The following is a 15,972-nucleotide window of genomic DNA, read 5'->3' on the forward strand; positions in this document are numbered from 1 at the left end:
GTTTCTGTAGTGTCTGTACCTTAGAAGGTTTTAAAGAATTTTGAGAAGAAAAAGTCTACACTGTGTAGGTTTATACCAACATCTCCAGAAATTAAAAAAATAAACTTAGTTTTGGGTTTTCAGGAATAGGAACCATTGTAGGTCATTGACATCTTCACTTGCCTAGTTTCCAAAATTCCAAGGCAATTTGTAACCACATTGCTACCATCTAAGGAAATTCTAATAAAATTCTGATTTGAGCACTGAGTTTCTAAGGATGGGAGGGCTGGTCTACTAATCTTCTGAGTGATGCAGGCCACAGGCACCTCTAAAAGTTTTTAAGCAAAAAGAGGCCAAAAGGTCGAATCCTGACAACTCCCCTGAGAATTAGAGTCACTTCATTATAGAAGACTTAGCTGTGGGTTTGGAATTCTCTAATGAGTTGAAATCCACACTCAGTCAATAGGCAAATATATAACCCTGAGCAGCCTCCTTAACTAACCTGAGATTTACTACATTTTTTAATCTGCCAAAATGGACTAAAATAGTCTACATGAAAGTGAATTGCAGGTATAAATCCTCAATATACGTTAGTTGAATAAGATATTAGAAAGGATGGACTCTCAGACCTTAAAAAGGCATTAGTGGGCATCCTGTCCTGCATCTAAGGGACAAAGGATAGATAACAATAAAGGGGGCTGAGGTTATACAAATAGCTGAGAAAAGAAGAGAAGTGAAAGGCAAAGGAGAAAAAGAAAGATATACCGATTCGAATGCAGAGTTCCAAAGATTAGCAAGGAGAGATAAGAAAGCCTCCCTCAGCAATCAATGCAAAGAAATAGAGGAAAACAATAGAATGGGGAAGACTAAACATCTCTTCAAGAAAACTAGAGATACCAAGGGAACATTTCATGCCAAGATGGGCTCAATAAAGGACAGAAATTGTATGGGCCTAACAGAAGCAGAGATATTAAGAAGAGGTGGCAAGAATGCACAGAAGAACTATACAAAAAACATCTTCATGACCCAGATAACCACGACGGTGTGATCCAGACATCCTGGAATGTGAAATCAAGTGGGCCTTAGGAAGCATCACTATGAACAAAGCTAGTGGAGGTGATGGCATTCCAGTTGAGCTATTTCAAATCCTAAAAGATGATGCTGTGAAAGTGCTGCACTCAATATGCCAGCAAACTTGGAAAACTCAGCAGTGACCACAGGACTGGAAAAGGTCAGTTTTCATTCCAATCCCAAAGAAAGGCAATGCCAAATAATGTTCAAATGACCACACAGTTGCACTTATCTCACACGCTAGCAAAGTAATGCTCAAAATTCTCTGAGCCAGGGTTCAACAGTATGTGAACCATGAACTTTCAGATGTTCAAGCTGGATTTAGAAATGGTAGAGGAACCAGAGATCAAATTGCCAACATCCATTGGATCATAGAAAAAGCAAGAAAATTCCAGAAAAACATCTACTTCTGCTTTATTCACTACACCAAAGCCATTGACTGTGTGGATCACAACTGTAGAAAATTCTTAAAGAGATGGGAATACCAAACCACCTTACCTGCTTCCTAAGAAACCTGTATGCAGGTCAAGAAGCAACAGTTAGAGCCAGACATGGAACAACACCACACTGGTTCCAAAATGGGAACGGAGTACATCAAGGCTGTATATTGTCACCGTGCTTATTTAACTTATATGCAGAGTATATCATATGAAATGCTGAGCTGGATGAAGCACAAGCTGGAATCAAGATTGCCGGGAGAAATATCAATAACATCAGATATGCAGATGACACCACCTTTATGGCAGAAAGCTAAGAACAAAAGAGCCCCTTGATGAAAGTGAAAGAGGAGAGAGAAAAAGCTGGCTTAAACCTCAGCATTCAGAAAAAGAAGAATATGGCATCTGGTCCCATCACTTCATGGCAAATAGATGAGGAAACAAGGGAAACAGTGAGACTTTATTTTTTTGGTTCCAAAATCATTGCAGATGGTGACTGCAGCCGTGAAATTAAAAGACACTTGCTCCTTGGAAGAAAAGCTATCACCAACCTAGACAGCATATTAAAACAGAGACATTACTTTGCAGACAACAGTCCATCTAGTCAAAGCTATAGTTTTTCCAGGAGCCATGTGTGGATGTGAGAGTTGGAATATAAAGAAAGCTGAGCACCAAAGAATTGATGCTTTTGAACTGTAATGTTGGAGAAGACTCTTGAGAGGCCCTAGGACTGCAAGGAGATCGAACCATTCAATCCTAAAGGAAATCCATCATGAATATTCATTGGAAGGACTGATGTTGAAGCTGAAATGCCAGTAGTTTGGCCACCTGATGTGAAGAACTGTCTCATTGGCAAAGACCCTCATGCTGGGCAAGATTGAAGGCAGGAGGGGAAGGGGATGACAGAGAATTAGATGGTTGGATGGCATCACCGACACATTGGACATGAGTTTGAGTAAACTCAGGGAGTTGGTGATGGACAGGGAGGCCTGGCGTGCTGCAGTCCATGGGGTCACAAAGAGTCGGACACGACTGAGCTACTGAACTGTACTGAACTGAGGTTTCTAGAATTATAGAGATTCAGTGCTGGAAGGTTCTTGACACTTTTTACTACAATGCCCTCTGGGTGGATGGACCTACAGCCTGTCATACAGAGTGAATTAGGTCAGAAAGAGAAAAACAAATACCATGTATTAATGCATTTGTGTGAAATCTAGAAAAATGGTGCTGATGAACCTGTTTGCAGACCAGGAACAGAGATGTAAACCTAGAGAATGAAATGTGAAGTGGTGTTGGGAAGGGCAGGTGGCATGAATTGGGAGACTGGGATTTACACATATGCACCACCATGTGTAAAGTAAATAGCTAGTGGAGGCTGCAGTACAGCACAGAGAGCTCAGCCTGGCGCTCTGTGGTGACCTAGACGGGTGGGAGGCAGATCCATGGAGGAGCGGGTATATATACACACATATAGCTGATTCACTTTATTGTGAAGCAGAAATTAACAAAATTTTGCAAAGCAATTAAAAAAAAAAACTTAGGTCCACAGATATTAAGCAACTTCTGATAGTCACACAAACCAGAAAGCTTGGAACTGGGCTGAGAGGCCCAAATTTTCTATTCTAGTTGAATGCTTTCCCATGATTTTGTGGTTAAAACAGCAGTGGAAGCAGAGAAACATAGCATCCCTGATGAATGAGGAAGAATATCCCAGAGTGCTCTCCCCACATTTTACCATCGGCAAAGCCAAAGTCAACAGCGTAGAAATTCCTTCTGTCGGTCGGATGAAAAATGTCCCCTGCCCTCCTCCCCAAGGCACTTGAGTGAGCACTTGTATGGACATCATTGGAAGCCAGCCTGACTATTGAATTCACAAACAGGTTTGTCCCTAGAATGTGGATTGTTTTCTTTTATAGGATCATACTAGGGATAATGATCCCAAAGTCATTAGCCTCCGTTTTATCATTAGGAAAATCAAGCAATGCATGGGATATATGTTAGCAGAGTCTTGCTGTTTCTCAGACTGCAAGAGCTGATATATTTCCAATACAGAGTTTTAGATGAGTGGCAGAGAGACTTGTAGATGACCTTTGATTCAAAATTCCTACCATGCTGGGCATAAGGCACATTATTTATATTACCTTTATGTCTCTGCGAAGTGTCCATAGTTGAAAGACAGTTAGGGGAGACACCCTCACTTATCTGTGGGTGCCAAAAGATTTATGCAGTTCCAAGGACTCTGAGACACAGAATTCAGAGTGTTCTCCATCACTGGAGATGGAAATAGTGATAAATGGGTGACATCACCCTAACTTCTACCAGATGCTATGTGGTGCTAACTCAACTGTCAGACTCTTCTCTGTACATCCTGGGACTTGAAACCATCAGGTTCTAAATTTCACCCATCCTGTTTGTTATGTCTTATCCATAATCCTGACAGAAAAGTCCATGAGCTGGCAGAAAGGGGCAAGAAGCCAGACACCCAGGCTAAGTGCTGTAAACGTTTGCTCACTATACTCTCTGGCTACCTGCAATGGAATACTGTCAGCTCTGTCATTCAATCTCCTGCACTTGCTTATGCTCACCATCAGTAGATGACCATTTTCTTTTTCCGCAGGTTTTGGTCATTTTCACATAATTATGAACTGTGACAGGAAGGCCAGACAATCAGATTTTCAACCTGTCAGCCCACAATATTTTATTTCAAAAATCTACGGTCCTTTTACCAGTTCCTCTCACACTTCTGGGTGTCAGGTTGATGATGCGTCTATTAACTGAGCATGAGTTCCCAGGAGGCACACTCTAGTTCTTTGTTAAAGTATGACTTGCCTCTCTTTTGGGCTCCTGGACAACTGTCTGTCTGTGCTGTTTCGTTTGTGTTTTCTATGTGTGTGTGTGTAGTGGGAAAATAACACTTCTAATACACCCTGTTCAGGAAAGAGCATCTGCCAAACCATCCTCAGAAAAATAGATCTCAAGGGGAAGTTGTCCTGGAATTTAGCGGTCATCGGGAGCATCTCCAGTTTTTAAAGCTTCACCAGATCAAAATGTCCCAGCATGATTCAATGCTTGTACAAACACAGATGAAGTCCACGCCCCAAGACACATGACAAGCAGTATCATCTGAATGTACTTGCTACAGTTTCATCCCAAATGCAGATTTTAAAAAGCACATTTGTGTGTGTGTGTGAATTAAACCATTCTGAATAATGGTAAGACCCAACTCCTCCAGTATACAATGAAGAGGTCTTGACCTTTGAATTTTGTAATTAAGAGAAATGGTAGATTTAGAGATTAACATAAAGTGGCCAACTTCAAATTGTATGCGTTAAAGACATTAAGAGAGAAAACAACTAACGTTTGCAATCACCAACACTTCCTAAAGTTGGGATTTTAAAAAAAAATAATTTTTATTTTATATTGGAACATTGATGATTAGCAATGTTATTCTAGTTTCAGATATACAGCAAAGTAATTCAGTTACATGCTGCTGCTGCTGCTAAGTGGCTTCAGTCGTGTCCGACTCTGTGCGACCCTATAGACGGCAGCCCACCAGGCTCCGCCGTCCCTGGGATTCTCCAGGCAGGAACACTGGAGTGGGTTTCCATTTCCTTCTCCAATGCAGGAAAGTGGAAAGTGAAAGTGAAGTCACTCAGTCGTGTCCGACTCTTCGCGACCCCATGGACTGCAGCCCACCAGTCTCCTCTGTCCATGGGGTTTTCCAGGCAAGAGTACTGGAGTGGGGTGCCATTGCCTTCTCCATCAGTTACGTATATATATGCATGTATCTGATACATGTATATTACTCAACTGTTAAAATGAATGAAAAACTACCATTTGCAGCAACATAGATGTAATGCAGATTGTCATACTAAGTGAAGTAAGTCAGACACAGAAAGACTAATATATGGTATCACTTATATGCAGAATCTAAAAAAATAGATGGGATATTTTTATATAAAAATAGGAAATATACAATGATAATTTTTAAAATTAATTTCATTTGTCTTTCTGAACACTGTTTTTTATTTTTATTTTTTATTTTTCCAGGTGTGGCTTAAAATTTAGACATGGGCCACAAGCAGACAGTTGATTTATACCTAGGAAACACTATATATTCTTTCCATTGACAACATAACTAAATTCCCACCTTCGAAACTGAAATCAAAATAGCATTTAGAGGATGGCCATTTTCACCTCTGCTGATTCAAGGGACATTATACAATGGCATTTGTGATTAATTCGCTAGTAGAAAACAGATTTGACTCTAAAGGCATTATCAAAAATTCCCCTTTGTAGTCTAATCTAGTTTTAGAGCCTACTTTTGCTTTTCTGAGTTTTCTTTTCCTCTCCTATATATGGCTTTTTGAAAAATGAACTTATTTGGCTTAGAAAAATAAGAGAACACCTGATCAGTTCTTACTCAAGCCTGCTTAAAAGCAGATTTTATTTTCTGGGGGGCAGGGGCACTCGTGTTCCCAATTTGTCTTTCTTTCCTCCAAGGGAATGTAAATCTGGTGTCTAAACAACCTGGCCAGGCCAATGGGAAATCTTGCAGCTAGAACTGAGCTGAGTGCTTTGAAAATGTCCTCCTCCTTGGTTTTCGCAGTAGGTTGCCACTTCCCCGGCCTCAGCCAACATTTTTAGGGACTGAGCACCTGACCTTCCAGGGATTATGGGACCCAAGGGCTGCAGGTAATTCCTTTTGACTAATAGAACCTCTTTATAGTTTCATGACTAGGGCTTGCTCTCCTGTTCTTTTAAAGAAATCATCTTTTGTACTTTTGCAGTGGTTTCGTTTGGCAGAAAATAGTTCTTCCAGATTTGTTACAAATTACCCATGGAGATAAACAGATTCAGTGCATTTTATTTGAAATGCCACCTTTCAAGTTTTTCAGCTCGGGCTGGTGCTTGTAGAGACAAGATAGCTGAGTCAAGGTTTAGGAGATGGGTATACAAGCCAAGACTCTAAGAAGTCTAAACATTTCAAAATACGTTTTTAGTATTTCCGCATCCCATTCATTTAAAACACTGCCACTGGATCTGAACATTTGTGGTGAATTCTCTTTAAAGAATGCATCAGACAATGCAAAATCTCAAGCTTTTCATTTGAAATCAAACAAAGGCCAAAATCAGGCATGGTATAGTACATTCTCATGCACCAGGATTATCATCTTTAATATCATATTTGCTCTTTGTTAGAAAACAGGCTGTCTCACCAGGCAAGATATTTCATGGTTAACCATTGCACCTGTCTGTCCTTTGATTTTGTTGTGTGAACTCTGAGGATCTTGAGTGATTTCAACCTCTTTAAGTGTGTTAGTTGCTCTGTCGTGTCTGACCCTATGCGACCCCACAGACTGTAGCTCACCAGGCTCTTCTGTCCAAGGAATTCTCTAGGTGAGAATACTGGAGTGGGTAGCCATTTTCTCCTCCAGAGGATCTTCCTGACTCAGGGATGTAACCCAGGTCTCCTGCATTGCAGGTGGGTTCTTTAACATCTGAGCCAAACTCTTACAGTCTTCCAAATTATCAAAGAATGGAGGATCCATCAAGGACCCAAGTAAAACCTGGTAATCCTGTTATAACTTGGCATTGTAATTATAACTCAGGGAGGAGGCAGAATGGGGGTAAAACATGCAAATTAAGGATCCAGACATCACACTCCAAATTACAGAAACATCTCTAAGTCAACACCCCCTCTTTTTATTAGTAAAGACTTCACCCTTTCTGTATATTTACTCCATTTATGATGTAGATAGTTGAAGGTAAAATATTGTGTAAATCATCTCTAAGGCTGCTCAAGGCATCTCTACTCTTGGGAATAACCTTTTGTAATTATAATACTGACCGTGGGCACATGTGGAGTGCTTTCTTTTGGTACTAGGTACTTACTCAGTTCTTTGTATACAATAAATAAATGAATCTCGACAATTCTATTGGACTTTCCAGGTTGCTCAGCAGGAAAGAAACAGTCTGCCAATGCAGGAGACACTGGAGATGCAGGTCTTATCCCTGGTTCTGGAGGATCCCCTGGAGGAGGAAACCCGCTCCAGTATTCCTGCCTGGGAAATCCCGTGGGCAGAGGAGCCAGGCGGGCTATAGTCTGTGGGGTCACAAAGAGTCAGACAGGACTGAATGACTGAATGCGCACACACACACACAATTCTATTATCAATATCTCCATTTCACAGATGAAGAAACTGAAGTTCAGAGAAGTGAATATCATGTGGGTATTCTCTACCTGGAAGCTATTAATACTTTGAAACATACACTGTTGACTTTTATGCTCAAGGTGAGGGTCAGAAGAAGCTGCATGTCTCAGTATAAATCTGCACTGACACCATTTTTTAATTATAAAAATTTTTTTGATGTAGACCATTTCTAAGTCTCTATTGAATTTGCCATAATATTGCTTCTCTTTTGTGTTTTGGTATTTTTGGCTATGAGGTATGTGGGATCTTACCTCCCTGACCAGGGATTGAACACTCACCCTCTACACTGGAAGGCGAAGTCTTAGCCACAGGACCACCAGGGGCATCCCCAATACTGACATCATTTTTTTTTTTCTCATTTCTTTTTCTGAAGGTTTCTAGGAGTGCAGGAAATGAGTGTGAAAGTACAGAGGGCAAGGGGAGGCAGAGAGTTGTGGCCTCAGGGCATTATAAGCCCTGCCCCACTCCAGCCAGTCCCAGCCAGCTGATTCATCCTCCACACCATTTTTTAGACTAGTCTCAGCCTAGCATCTTCCAGAATTTCCTGTCTCATCAACTCAACTCTCTTTCTACTCTGCACCTGCCTTGTTTACACCATAACCTCAAACTGTACCTGGAATATGGCTTAAGAAAGGGATTCTTGTTTAGTTTAAAATGCTTCTAATTTCCCAGTTGGAAAATATACTCCTTAAAAGTAGAGGCCAGACCTTCTATTTCCCTTGCCTTCCACTACCTCCTGATCACTCTTTCCAATGCTTAACCCTGGGCCTAGAACAGTCATTGTGAAATGTATACTTTCTTCTGTGTGATTATTCTAAGTCTTGGCCAAAAGGAATGGGCTTGAGTTTTGGCAAATGGGTATAAACTACAATTTAATTTTTTCTGTTAGAAGTGTAGGGAAATAGCACATCTTAGATGATCTTTTAGAAAAGGCAGGCACTGTTCTGGCTTTTGTGGAAAAGGCAGAATACTCTCCACCCAACAAAGAATGAAGAGGCACCTGTTCTTTTTTTTGGAACAGAATTTTCTTACTCAGAAACTTATTGAAAAAAAACAACCGTATAAAAACAACAACAACAACAACAACAATGGTACAAAGTCATGAAATTAACACAAATTAAAACTTTTTCAGAACTTCTGGCCTATCTATCATTTTGAATTTAGAAAATACATTCCCATTTTTAATCTTCTTTTATGTTAAAAATCCAGACAAATTTAATCAACATTGTCCTCTTATGTTTTTGGCCCACTGCTAAAAAAAGAAAAATTTAAAAGAAATAAAAGCTTTGTGCCACCAGTTTCAGAGCCAACAGAAAGTTACTCAAACGAGGAATATCAGCATTATGAAATACTAAAAAAGGGATTTTACATTCTGGGATAAGTGTTAAAGCTTCTGCTTTACTTCTAAATAAAGTTGAGCCTGGGCTCCTGTAATTAATCTGCTGAGTTTCCTGAAGATATCCTCTAATATATGGGGGAAAAAAGTATTTCCTGTATCAGAAGCATTTTTAATAGCTCTTCTAGTGAAAGTAGAATGGTCACTTTATTTCCCAATCCAATGTGCCAAAATTGCTGGGAAAGTTTTTTCCTCATTGTCTCAGCATTAAATCAACATTTGAAAAATGGAGACTTTTTTTTTTTTAATTCAAAGAATTAATACCCAGGTCATGGGTAATAGAAATCTCACCAGCTTTGGTGCACTGGGCTTATGAAATTGAAACAAGTGACTCTATTCATTATTAATAAAAATATATGGTTCTGCTTAAACTAAATATCAAAGTCCTGGTTGAGTCTTAGGGACCCAGTGATTCCATGATATAAGGCACCCTTGCTGCCCTTTTATGATTTTCTGCAAAGCTCTTCACACAATTTAGTGCCTTGTAATCAGTGGGGACCTATAGATCAGGGCGGAAGGAGGGTAAAGTATGTTTTGTTAAACAAAAATTATGAAACACTCCATTGTGCCATATAAATTACGATTTCTTCTCTACTTTTCTGCTTTCAGATTTATAGCATTTATCTGATGTTGACACTGCTTTTTTATATAGAAGAAAATCTGACTATTTACATATATGTAAAAGAGATCTACTGGTTTAAAATATCATCATTGGGATGTTAAATCCTTCAACCCAAGAGTAGTTGTCTCTGAGCAATCTGGCCTCTGTTGGTTGTTAGTATTTTAAAAAGTAGTTTTTCCACAATTATTTGTATAAGAATTGGCAAAATGATGGGTACGTTTAGTTAAATGAATCACAGATCGAAGTAGTTAACTTCCTTTTATTGCAAAGAAAACTGGACGATACAAACAACAGACTTTTCCCTTGCAAACCCATTATTTTAAAACACTACACCCAATTAGGTAGACAGATAGATGACTATATAAGTAGATCGAGAAACAGACAGAACCCAGGTGAAGAAAATTTTTTGCTCAACTTTTTTTCCATGTTTGTCAAACCTTATTTGGATTCACCAAAAATCTGGTATATTATTTGCCCAATGGTCTATATTATTGGGTCCAAATGTTTGGAGATGTGACTAATTTTGGACTTTCTGTATATAAATCATAAAATATATGAAAGGAGTGCTTTTTTGTTAATCCATTGCTCTGGATCTCATCCTAACATGGGCTGCTGTATTGACACTAACTTAAATGGGCACCACTGGCTAGGAGTTAGATAAGAAATTGGAAAAGGAAAATTGGCAAAGACATCTCCATTGTTATGAATTAATATTTAAGAGATGATTATAAAGATACTTAAATCTGTGAGACTGTGAGAGTTCTGAGACTCTAAAAAGAAAGTAGTCTCAGTGACTTCAGAATCATTTCACATTATTAATTAATATTAACATCACATACGTTAAAATTTCCTTTTTAAGTCTGTCTTCTCTACTAGGCTAAGTATTTTACTTGCCTTATCTCATTCGATCCTAGGAAAGAATTCCATGAAACAAATATTATTGTCTCATTTTACAGAGAGAGAATGAAGTCTTACATTTCTATGAGTTGTTTCCCTTATGTTTGCTTTGTTTTCTTTCTTTTTAAATTTTTAAATTTATTTTTAACTTTAAAATTGAAGCACAGTTGATGTACATTAGTATACTAGTTTCTAGGGTACAGCATAAGTGATTCACTATTTTACAGATTATATTTGATTGAAAGTCATTAAAAAACAATGGCTATCATTCCTTGATATGTCCCTGATGCTTATCTATTGCTTTGTAATCGATTGTATGTCTTCATCCCATCCCCTGATCTTGTCCTTTCCCTCCCCGTTTCCCATAGTATCCAGTAGTTTGTTTTCTATATCTCTGAGTCCATCTAAAAGCATACATTTTTTTCAATAAATGATGCTGAATATCCACATGCAAAAAAAAAAAAAAAAGTGAATCGACTCATAGACCTTATACCACTCAGAAAAATCAGTTCAAAATAGATCATAGATAGAAATAAAAAACTGTAAAATTCCTAAGAGATAACATTGGAGAAAATCTAGGTGATCTTGGATTTGATGATGACTTTTTAGATACAACAGTAAAAGCATGATTTATGAAAGAAATAACTGATAAGTTGAACTTTAAAAAAATTGTATTGGAGTATAGCTGATTTATGATTTGTAGGTTTTCTTCTGAATGGAGGAGCCCAGAACTGCTCCTCATTGGAACCTGAGTTAATAATTTTTGTCCTGTCACATCTTTGGCCTCTGAACTTCATCCCCACATGATCCTGTTATTTGACATTTTTCCCCCAATTTTTTTCAGTAAGCAAAAGGGGTTTAGCTTTTTTTGTTGCTTGCAGAAAGTCAGCTAACATCTGTACATTTTTTTCAATGGAACAATGCTTGTTGATGCTTAGTGGTAGTGTCCTTTCTTTTCAGAAGGTAAGCTGTCTGATTGGGATCAAGCTTTCCGAAGTTTATGTGAGTTCAGTTAAATTATTCTCAAAGTAGCTTGAAAGTAAATTGAAGTACGGTGGAGCCTCTGGTCAGTTTTAAAAGAGAGGGCAGGAAGGGGCTTTGCATCAGTCGAGTATTACTCGCCCTTCTTCAGTTTCAATTACTGTGCTGGGCACTTTATTTAAACTTCAGAGAAGGCTGGTTACAGTGGCTACATTAGGCTCATAGAAGAGAAAACTTAGATTCAGGAAAATAGGCCTGAAGCTGCCTACATGGAGCTAAATCAAGATGGCCTGGCAGTGGGGCCCTTTCTGTCTTATATTCTCCTTCAAAGCAAACCCAAAGATACATATATCTTTGATTATTGTTTTGGTCCCTTGGACATTTTCAACATCTTGTCAGCCCACTCAGTACTTAAAGCATTGCAATCTTGCTTTCTTAAAAGGAAAATACCAAGGATTTATTCCATGGGCAGGGTAATAATTATTAATAATATTAGTACTCGGGAATTGATTTCACAAAACAAATAAAGCTTTTCCTTTTGGTTGAAAAGTTATTAGAAATCTAAAGACCTGGATGAACAAAAGATAGAAATGTTCCTAATTAAGTCATAGTGCTTTGATTTTATGTTAAATGGTTTAGTGAAAACTGAAATGCAATATGTACCAAAATGAATCTTTTTTCCCTACTGCTCTAGCCTCTCATATTTCATGTCTATTTAAGTTTGAAATATTGAAAGAAAATGAACAAAAATGCAAATATACTCCATAATGATTATGTTTTTCTTTTTCTCCATTTATTTTCTGCCTCTCCATAAAGACAACATAATTTTATTAATTAGCACAAATGGTTATAAGAACCACCACTTGCCAGGGTGTTATTCCCATTTACTATTTCCACAATGTTGTGTAATGTGAAATTTTTGCACAGAATACTCAGCCAGGACTGTCAGCAGCTGAATTACCATGTGTTGGCAGTATCTGTTAGAACCTGATCAGTATACATCCTGTGAATAAGATGTGTGAAGCACATAATAAAAGAAAGATGACCTCTCTTAGATAAAATACATTTGCTTCTCCCTTCTGCTGTTAGCAATAGTATTTAGCCTGTCTTATAGTAATTTAAATCAGTGTCCTAAGGCACAGAATAATTAGGTATTTCCCTACATTGTAAAAAATGGCCCCGGCATATTTCTCTTCCTGTTCATTCTATGGCTTTTGATATTTTGTCATTTTTTTTTTTTAAGTTGCCTTAAAAGTAGGGTTGGGTAGAATGAAATGGATTGGTTCATATGAAGCTTTTAGAAGTGATTTAAGATCTCTCGGATTTATGAAATGATTGTCCCTGGAGTTAACGTGAATCCTATTTACCTCAAATATCATTATTCTCTTTGCCAGGAACTCTGACAAGCTGAATAAATATATTAAGGGGGAATCTTGGAAGTAGGCAGACAGAGTGGTGACTCATGACAGGGTCAGAGCCTTTGCTATTTGCTTAGGAACAGACCTCTCTCCCTGGCTGCTATGGGGAGGAAGTGATGATGGAGAACGGTCAGTCCCAGAGAGATGAGGCGGAGGCAGCTGGGAGGTCAGGGGTTAAACGTGTGCTATCTCAGCTATGCTGGGTGCAAAAACAGCATCAGGCATCAGGAGAACGATCTATCAAGGCAATTAGTCAAGCCGGCCTTGTGGTAGCCCAGATAGGTCTGGCTCTGTTTGCATCTGTTTATCAGTCTGAGATAAGAATTCTTGTGAACCTTTTTGTTACCTTGAGAAAGTAGACACCTGGAAGGTAAACATAAGACAGCAGTGTCTTTAAAAATTGATTTTGAAAAATGACTACATCTCCCACAAGGATTAAATCATCTTTTTTTTAAAGACGAGGAATTTCTTTGCTTATTTTTTTTCCCATCCATTTCTTGGTCTCTTCTTCCCAGAGTACAGATTATAGAATTGGACCTCTTTTGATCAAATGTGGAACTTGACCCAGATGCCCTAGGAAGTGGGGAAGATAATTTAGATTACTGTGGTTTTGCTTTTTGCCCCAGGATTTTCCTGTAAATGCCACACTTTCCATAAACTGCCCTAGACATTCAAAACATCTATCACTCTTGATTCACAAGAGTGGGCTGATTTAATACATCTTTTTTCTCTTCGATTTCAAACTCCTAGAGGACACTGGCAAGCATTTCTTTTGTCCTGATGTGATCATACCAAGGGGCACACAAGAGTCAGACATTTTCCAAGGGGATTTCACAAAAGCTCTCTGTGATTTGTAATTGTAGTTGTAGTAGTAAAAGCGGAATTGTAAGGCTCCGCTGCCTGCCGGCAAGTGAAATCTTCCCAGACCAGGTATTGAACTTGTGTCCGCTGCATTGGCAGGCAGACACTGAGCCTCTGGACCACCAGGGAAGTCCTATTTTTCTACTTCTACACCCATTGTCATGAAACTGGATTTGCCCCAACGCCCATCAGAAGAGGACTGTGCCTCAGTCTTCAACGTCAGTGAGACAATTACTGGGGCATTTTTGTAAATCTTTCCTAACCCAGTTCGGGCTTACTTCAAGATCTCATGGTCCCATCTGACATTAAAATTTCTAGTTATCTTCAAATCCAGTTTCCTAAGCTGAACCCACATTCCATTTTTCCAGGATAGCAAAGTATATCTGAATAAGAGGAGCTTCTTCCAAGTTTTCATTATCCTCCACTAGAAAAATCCAAGTCTAAAAGTTAGCTACCCAGATGTATGCAAAAACCATTTTTGTTTTTGACAGAAGCTATCTGTATGACTTCAAAGAATGTATTAAATCTCTCTGAACCACACTTGTTCTCCATGTATGAACTGAGAATAACGGTAGGACCTTCACGGGGTTCTTGTGTGGAGTCAATGAAAGATGGACTCAGAGATGCCACGCACGGTGCTTAGAATAAGGGAAGTGTCATACAAAGAGCCCAGCACTGTATAAATACCCACTACATAGTATATTTAGCAGATCCATTGACCTAGAGGTAGATGAACTGCCTTATGCTGTGGATATTCTAAACCCAGATTTACACTACGGCAAAAATAACATGGCTTCTATACAATTAAGATTGTCTTACCAGATTACATTTTAAAAACTTTTTGAAAAAGGGCATTATTTTTAGACAGTGTTCAGGGTTATAGAAAAACTGAGCAGAAGGTACAGAGATTTCTCATAAACCTCCTGCCCCTATACATGCCTAGCCTTCTCCATTGTCAACATCTCCCACCAGGGTAGCATATTTGTTATAATCAGTGAACCTACCCTGACACATCATTATCACCGAAAGTCCATAGTTTACATTAAAGTTCACTTCCGATTAAATTTTTAGGTTGTTGAGTACAACCTCAGGGGTATCTAGCCATTCATTCAATTATTCATTATCATTTCTATTTAGCAAATTTACTTTCCCCTAACCTGTGACATTTATTGTACTAATAAGATACAGTCGAGGTCTGTAAGGGGCTTATCATGTAGTCTTTATCACTTTTTTTTCTAAAGTCTATTATGTTTAATTTATTTGTGTAAGGGCATATTATTCTATCACCCATGTGGAGCGTATTTCCACCAGGCCCACATCCTATAACTGCACTTACAAGGATTATAACACAGAGGCTTCTGCCAAAATATAAACGAATGCGTTTTCTGAACCTTCCTATTTATCCCCACAGTAAAAATGGAAGAAGGCAATTTAAATCACAACTCTGATAATTTGTCATTGCAAAGCATTTTAAATAAGACCCTTCAAAAGTTCTTCTAGACAGAAGCTTGTCTTCATTTGTAAGTTCTTATTAGATTCTGAAACTACATCAAAGGCCAGCTATAATGCAATCTGCTTCAGCACAGAATTTGGAATAATCAGATCTCTTGTGGCCCTCAGATTTTCATTATTTTTTTTCTGGATCTGGCCCCATTGTAAGAATGGGTGCTGTCAGCTTCACTTTGGGTATAATCAGGACCCTGCAGTCCCTGAGGAAGTGAGTCTGGGTGAGGACAGGCACCTTTATGGACAGATGGTAGTTTCTGGGTTTGAACCTGAATTGGTCAAACTGGGCAAGCCCTCCAGGACTTCCCGGATAGCTCAGCAGGCAAAGAATCTGCCTGTGATGCAGGAGACACAGGAGACGTGGGTTCAATCCCTGGGTCTGTAAGATCACCCAGAGAAGAGAATGGCAACCCATTCTTGCCTGGAGAATTTCATGGACAGAGGAGGCTGGAGGGCCACCGTCCATTGGGCAAGTCCTCCATTCACAGGAGGTCTGGCACCTGTCTTTTCAGAGCCGGCTGTCTTTTAGGGGTGGGGTAGAAGTGGGGCAGATAGAATAAAGAGCTGGAGAGCACAAGATCAACACAGC

Source organism: Oryx dammah, unplaced genomic scaffold, assembly GCF_014754425.2.
Source record: "Oryx dammah isolate SB20612 unplaced genomic scaffold, SCBI_Odam_1.1 HiC_scaffold_26, whole genome shotgun sequence".
Classification (NCBI taxonomy): domain Eukaryota; kingdom Metazoa; phylum Chordata; class Mammalia; order Artiodactyla; family Bovidae; genus Oryx; species Oryx dammah.